Here is a 7,780-nt window from a genome sequence, read left to right as displayed (position 1 = left end):
AGTGGCTTAAACTCACGCCGGGAGCGTGTGCGTGTGTGCCCAAGATCCCAATAGGAGAATGGAGGAGAAAGGATTGCGGTATGGCCATCCTCCCTGGGGGATGATTTCTCGCTTTCTATCTCTCTGTCTCTCTCTGTCTGGCGAGCACACGCGCCCTATAGCAAAAACCTCTTCAAAAAAAAAAAAAAATACATCAGTCAAAAGCCTCAGAGTTAGGGCCAGCAGGTTAAGAAACTGGACTCCCTCATGGCTGAGCGAAGTTCAAATCCTGGACCCAGCAGCTTGAAATCACGCTGGGCACATCTGCAGGCATGCCCAAAATCCCTAGAGGAGACCGGAAGCAAAAAGATTGTGATGTGGCCATCTCCCCATGGGATGATTTCTCACTTTCTATTTTTCTTTCTCTTTCTGTCTCCTCAGCGAGTACACACATTCTATAGCAAAAAATCTCTTCAAAATAAATAAATAAATAAATAAAGCCTCAGAGTTATCACACATAAGATCAAGGGAACCAGAGTCCAGGATATTTATACAACAAATTTTATCAGTCACTGGCTAAGGGCTGCTCCCAGATGTTAAGTCCCTCAAACTTCTACAGCTTTCTGTACAAAGGGGCAGAGTAGCCACCAGAGGCTTTGGTAAAGCCCTCAAGCAAAGAAATGTTGATATTGGCAGTCAGAAGTCAGTGGGATTCTATGTATACTCACTCCATCCCCTTTAAAAAAAATCCAGTAAAACTATTATTTAATGCACACAGCATAATGTAATGTTCAATGTTGAAGAAGATGAATATAGGGCCAGACCCATGGCCTAGTGGTTAAGGGAGATGGATCCCACATGTCCAACCCCACTTTTAGAATCCCAGAAGTTTGGAAAATGCTGGGTATGTGAATGTGCATGCCCCAAATCCTGACAGGATAGAGAAATGGGGGAGAAGGGTTTGCAGCCTGACCATACTCCATTTGGGGGGTGCTTTTTTCCTCTTCATTTCTCTGTCTCTCTTTGGCAATGCACATACCTCCTTGCAAATGTTTTTAATTGCAAAAAAATGGATGATTATGTCTTTTCTATGATTTGATAATTATACACTGTATGAATGTTGTGAAAAACATAATGTATCCCCACAAAATTAATTAATAATTAATTTTTAAAAAGTCTTCAGGAGCACACTGGAATGAATATAAGCAAGACATCAAAAATGTCTGCTAAAATTAGAGTTCTCATGGAAATCAGTGACATGACTGAGTTTTGCATCCTCGTTGATGTGGGGGTGAAATAATTTATAATTATGAGACAATAGCTGACATCTGGATTCCACAGAGAATAAACATCAGTGTAACACTAGCTTCTATATTTGTCTTATCTCTTTCTCTCTCTCTCTCTCTCTCTCTCTCTCTCTTTTTAGGTTTTTGTCATAGAGCACATGCCCTTGCCTGAGAAACACAAAAAAAAGAAAGGGAAACTCCCCAGGGAGAGGGCCATACCACAATCCCTTGTCCTCCATTTTCCTCTTGGGATTTTAGGCACATAAACACATGTACTCAGCATGATTTTCAAACTGCCAGTTCTAGGACTCGAACTGTGGTCTACCACGTGGGAATTCAGAGCTTTAACCACTGTGCAACCTGCGGGCCCTTACTTGTCTTACATCTTATGCCTCGAGAACTGCCACAATTGCAACCTCTTTCTGTATCCTCTTCCACTGAAAAAACAGCCTTGAACTTTTTAGTGTCTGGCCCCAGCTCAGGACTTTGTTGGAATCCCCATTTGTAGCAGTTCCCTGGTCTGGAGTCAATTTTCTCCTCCTCTCCCTCCCACTACATTTGGTTAGACAGAACATCAATCTGCACTGCTACACATCTCTATTGCTCTTTTGAGTAGATGAAAATATATTGGAGAGCATTTCTCTCCACCTACCACTTCCTCCCTTGATTAAAAAAGAAATTACAAAAAGAAAAATTCAAAACTGTTATTTTCCCCTTCATTCCACTCCTAGTCTTCTGCCAGGCCTCCTCACTCCATTTCTAGTCATAAATCAGACAGTTCTGGAATTTCAACGTCCAAATGCAACGAGGACAATATGCATGTGGGTACTTTTAAGTAAGAAGTCAATGTTCTATAATTTAATTTTCTCCTCTCACATTAAACCTGCCATTCTTCACATAATAGGAGTGATGAATGGAGAGTCAGACTTCGTCTTCCTGACATTAATACCTATCAGTACTTCAAATGCAAACAATTGTGACATTCGACTTTATAAAAATTACCAAGTGCACAAACTCCGCTTAATTAAACCATTTAAAAGTTGCTTTTGTTACATTTAATGAATGATATATTATACTGCAGTGAAACATGCAGCGATACAAATACTTCACAATGCTTCCAATTAAGACTCACTTCACTTATGCCAATTGACAACACAAGTGTTCCACACTTCATTCAGTTTGTGCATTTTAAATGAACTGGTTAGTGAGAAGGGTGCTTCTTTGCTAATGAGTTTTGTAATCAAGGCATCTATTTTAATTTCAAATTGGCTAGATTGGGGGAAATTGCTAGACTAAATGACTGGTACTAATTAGGATTATAAAAATATTCATCATGCCATGGAATTAACATGGGGGTCTGATTTTCCTACATTTGCATATTGCTTCGGTTTGGGGGAAAAAATCTTGACAAATTGTCTTCTCTTTAGTAAATTGAACAAACACTATATCTGTTTTAGCCCTTCTTTTCATTTAAAGCATAATCCATATTCATGATTTGTAAATGAAGTTAAATGATTTCAACTTCTATGTTCATTACCATATTAAAGATGTTGTCTCCATAAGCTTCTTTTAAAAACTTCAGATCATCCTGTCACCTATTTAAATGACAAACACTTTGGTTTAATCTGTACATTAACCCAAAGATTTGAGCTAATTAATGGGAAAAGTGAGAAAGACTGGACAAAACCTCAATAAAACCCAACTGACTTGTTGCTGATTATTTTCTACCTGAAGCAAAATTAATTAGTCCTATGTTTCATCATCAATGAACACTGTGATGGCTTCTCTCTCAAAGTTCCATTCCTAAAAGAGCCATCAGCTGAAGATGTGCCAGAAGAACCACTTGGTTCATTTGAAGGCCTGGTCCCCACCTGCTGATTTTGCTGTCTCATCACCATGGTGACCTTTGAGGCTGGAATTCAGTGCAGGGTGGCCCACCTGATGTTCTTTTCCAAGGCATTGGGAAATCTATTTAACTGCCAGGGAGAGGAAGGTGTGATACTCATACCCCAGTTAGGCATAGGATGGGAAGTAGGCCACTCACTGGTTATGTGACCTTGAGCAAGTTAGCCTCACCTTAAAGAGTCATATGCTTATCTGTTACTTAGAAATAATATCCACCTTGCAGATACCTATGAGAATTCAATGTAATAATGTATATCAAAGTACTTGTCAATGTCCACACATGGGACGTGCTTAAGTATATATATCTTCATTTCCAAGGAGCACCTACATGTCCAACTCTGAGTAATGTAACATGTGGTATGTAAGCAGGACTAGGTATAAGTCTCAATTCATTGGCTATGTCTATACCCTTTGGCTCCAGAAGAATTTGTTTCCATTACAGCTGTCAAATCAAATAGGCGGATACTAATTCAATTGTGGGTTACAGCTGAAAAATTCATCTGAAAAACTACCAGAATAAATCACATCCTTAACATCTATCTATAGTAGTACCGTCTAAATAACAAACCTATATCTACTGTGAAGTTGTAAATAATATAGATTGAGGTTATATCCAACAAGAGTGCACTTTTTGTTATGAGCATAAAAAATAATTCCTAGAGTTTCACAGTTCCAAAGAAACTATAGTGAAAAACAAAGTTGAAAAACAGGCTTAGCGTATTCCTCTGTAAGACACTGACTCTTAAAAGGCAATTTAATAATTACTTGAAATCCAGGTTTTTGCCATAAGGCATATGTACTCACCAGAGACAGAGAGAGAGAAAGTGGTAAATCATCCCCTAGAAGTGATGGCCACGAAATGATCCTTTCTCTATTCTCCTCTCAGGACTTTGGGCACACAAGCATACGCACCCAATGTGATTTTCAAGCTGCCAAATCCAGAATTTGAACCATGTTTGATCATGTGGGAATTCAGCACCTTAACCACCATGCCATCTGCTAGCTCTTTAAAACCTTTTCTAAGATCACTGCCTTACAATTAGGTGAACATAGACTATTCATAGCAGATAACTTTACAGAATTTTTAATCATAAAGGTAATCTAACAAATACAAAAATTGAGAAACAGATCGTATGACAAAACCCACAACTATAATCCCATCATCCTAATAGTCCCAGGTAAGACTAGGTCATGGAAGAATGTGTCATGACTTTCCTGATGACCTAATCTGTCAAAATGCTTCCTTTTAGGGACCAGCAGTTGGTGTAATGGCTATGTCGCTGGACTCCCATGTAGTTGACCACGGTTCGCGTCCTGGACCCAGTAGCTTAAACTCACGCCAGGCGCATGTGCGTGCGTGCCCAAGATCCCAAGAGGAGAATGCAGGAGAAGGGATTGCAGCGTGGTCATCTCCCCTGGGGAGTGATTTCTCTCTTTCTGTCTCTCTGTCTCTCTCTGTCTGTCTGGCGAGCGCATGCACCCTATAACAAGAACCTCTTTTTTAAAAAAATGCTTCCTTTTATTCATTAAAAAATGTTTTCTCCTCCCTTCTTTTCTCCCTTCCTACATTTTTCTTCCTACTATGTCTTCCTTCATTATTTCCTTCCTTCTTTTTATTTCATTTTTTGCAGACCTGTATTCAGTGTGCTTTTTCATTCCCTATTATTATGTATGCATTTGTATATATTATGTATGTAGTATATAACATATGAGCTTTAAGCAGGCATACATGGATTTACGTGGATACATTTTGTTACATGGCCATCATGACCACCATCTTAATGGCCACATAATATCCCAGTAATAATGTTCACATGACTTAAAATCCCTTGATGTTGACCAGTCAGAAAACTTCCATTCTGTTTTTCCCATTATGAATGGCTTTGATAAGCATTACTGTGCCTAGAGCTTCATGGTTGACTGGTATGGTCTCATAAGGGGAGTAACTGAGTCACTGGATCAAAGTTATGAATATGTGTACGTCTTCTAACATTGCCAAGATATTTCCCATGAAGACAAGCTAACTCCCATGCTTATCAATACTATTTCCTAATATAGGATTCACCACAATTTTGGTAACATTGGATATTACTAAGGCACAGCAGGCAATATTTTTTTCTTGACAATGAAAGCTGTTACACTAATTTTAAATAATTTTTTTTTTGAAAATTTCTTTATGACTTTGCCAGGTTAGCTGGGCTTACTTAAACATGTCTTATTTTCTATTGTTTACCTCATTTGCTACCTTTTAACCTTTCTTCTGATAAATTTATCTTTTATCAATTGCTTTAGCAGCTTAGCCCACCATACATCATCTGCATGGAACTAAAAAATGACACTGACTGAGTGTGGCCCTGCTGGGTGGAAAACAGTGACCAGAAAAGCATGCCAGGAGCTCTGGGATGCTGGTTGTGTTTCTTGATTAGGGTGCCAGTTTCATAGTTGTATTCGTGTCATGAAAACTCATCAGGTTCATGAAAGGCATACTTTTCTGTGTGTATGATGTAATTTAATTTTAAAAGTTTAGAGACTGACCCTGTCTTTACAAGACAGGGAGCTAGCTTGGCTGTGGTGTGCACATAGTAGGGGCACTGCTGTGTGATGCTGGAGATCGCGTGGGAAGGCTCTGGGTTCATGTCCTGGGTCTAACTGAGCACAACAAGCCCATGATCCCAGCTGGCTGCAGGACTGGGGAAAGGATCACAGTGTGAAGACCATGTCAAGGGTGACTCTCATTCTCTCTCTTAGAAAATAAATAGACTGAAACACAAAGGTAAACACCAGGTATTGTCACTGCAGGGTAAAGGATCAGGATGTAGACAGGGAATAGAGGGAGAATAAAAGGCTCAGTCTGTGCAGGTAGATAAGAGCACAAAGCCAGAGAAGGGAGAAACAAGAACTAATCTACACTAGAAACCTGGAAATCTAGGGTCAGGCTTTAGGCAAGGTATTGGAGTTGAGATGGTGGTGTGAGCACAATTAGCACGTACATAAAGACACGGCCGGTCCCCGGTCCCCGAAGAAAGCAGATGGAAGACAGCAAAGGTTATGCAGCTGCATTGCTCTACCCCCTGATCTGCCTGGGGCTGTAGCCACCGGTCTGTATCACACACTGCTATGGCTCAACTTCCACCAGGAGAGTATAGCTGCTTTGGTAAAGTGTTGTTGCCTACCTGAGTACCCTTCTTACGCATATTTTATTTTACTTTTTTTGTTAAGGTTTTTACCATAGGGTGTGTATACTCATCAGAGAAAAAAGAGACAGAGAGAGATAATTAAAGGGAAAGTGAGAAATGGCCCCCTCCCCCGAAGGGGTATGGCCACACTGTTCTATCCCTTCTACTCTATTCTCCTCCTGATATTTTGGGCATGCAGGTACATGTACCCAGCATGATTTTCAAGCCACCAAGTCTGAGCCTTAATCACTATGCCACCTCCTGGCCCCTTTATGGATCATCTGAATGCTACATCTACTATTTATTTTAGCAGATGTTCTTTTCCTCAAAGAACTGTGTCAGGGTACTAGACACCTACTATTGGACTGCTGGGAGGTAGAAGAGAACAGAAAATGTAAAACCTGACATAGAAAAAGTAGGCTTCCGAAGACAAAGGCCACCAAGTCTATGCTTTTCTGGCACTGTTCTTGTGAGCTAATGTTGTTGTGTGCAGTTACTGTGGATGAAGACCCTTGCTGGAATGTCCTCAGTGAATGCAGGTTAGTCGTTTACAGTCAAACAGTTCTGTCCTTCAGCACTCGACTCAAATCAGTTAACAGTAACATCTGAACATCTCGGGGCACTTTTGACTATATCCCTCACCTACAAGGTGGCTGCTCCTCCTCCAGTGTTTCTTTGACAGTGGTGAAGTACAGACAAGACAGCTGTTAGAGCAGTGGCTGCTTGTCATAGGTGAGTGGGGCTACGGATTCTTCTTGCTCTTACATGACGTACAAACGGTTTTATAGAAATGGAAAAAGACCTAATGAAAATGCAGTGTTTTTCTTTAAATTAAAGTGTCCTTCAGTCCTGCTCCTATTCCGTGGAGGAAAAGCTTCAGAATCGTGGCTATCCCTCATTAATCCCCATCAGGTAGGAAGACACAAAGCCCGTTTCTGCCAATGGCTATGGAGGAAGTTATCATCACCTACTAATCCTGGAGGATCTGAATACAATTACATTTTTAATCTGAGTTTAAAGTGAGAATATAAATGAAAGGCACAACTTCATTTGTATCCAGCCTTTCAGAGGTAGAAGTTTAAATTTCCTTTTGAATTTTCAGGCCTTCCACATTTCAGTTTCATTCTGATTTGCCAGCTCCCTGCTCATGACAGGGCAGCCTCAGGTGTAGACAAATTAGTAAAGCCTGCGTGAGACTGCCACTTCCTCCACATCGTGACTTGTATGGCCAGAATCCACCTAGGATTCTTCACCAGCTGGTCAGTCTGTCAGTTACTACTGAACTTGACTAGTAGGAGAAGATCAACAAGGGTTCTTAGCTGCATGCCCACCCTCCAGGTTAAGAGTAACTCTGCATTAAGTTGCTAGTGTTTCAGAACATGTAATTTTTTTTCTAATTATCCACAATTCTAAACCAGTCTAGCCCAGGAATGC

General features: G+C 40.3%; 1 protein-coding gene across 1 annotated transcript in view; it reads right to left on the bottom strand.

Moving 5' to 3' along the window:
- The window catches only part of SORCS3 (sortilin related VPS10 domain containing receptor 3), a 589,937-nt gene that overhangs the window by 328,983 nt on the left and 253,174 nt on the right, over positions 1–7,780 (bottom strand). The window lies entirely within an intron of this gene.

The sequence above is a fragment of the Tupaia chinensis genome, unplaced genomic scaffold, assembly GCF_000334495.1.
Source record: "Tupaia chinensis unplaced genomic scaffold, TupChi_1.0 Scaffold144255_1, whole genome shotgun sequence".
NCBI classification, from domain to species: domain Eukaryota; kingdom Metazoa; phylum Chordata; class Mammalia; order Scandentia; family Tupaiidae; genus Tupaia; species Tupaia belangeri.
Note: the sequence above shows the minus strand (reverse complement) of the source record. Positions and strands in the feature narration are given on the sequence as shown.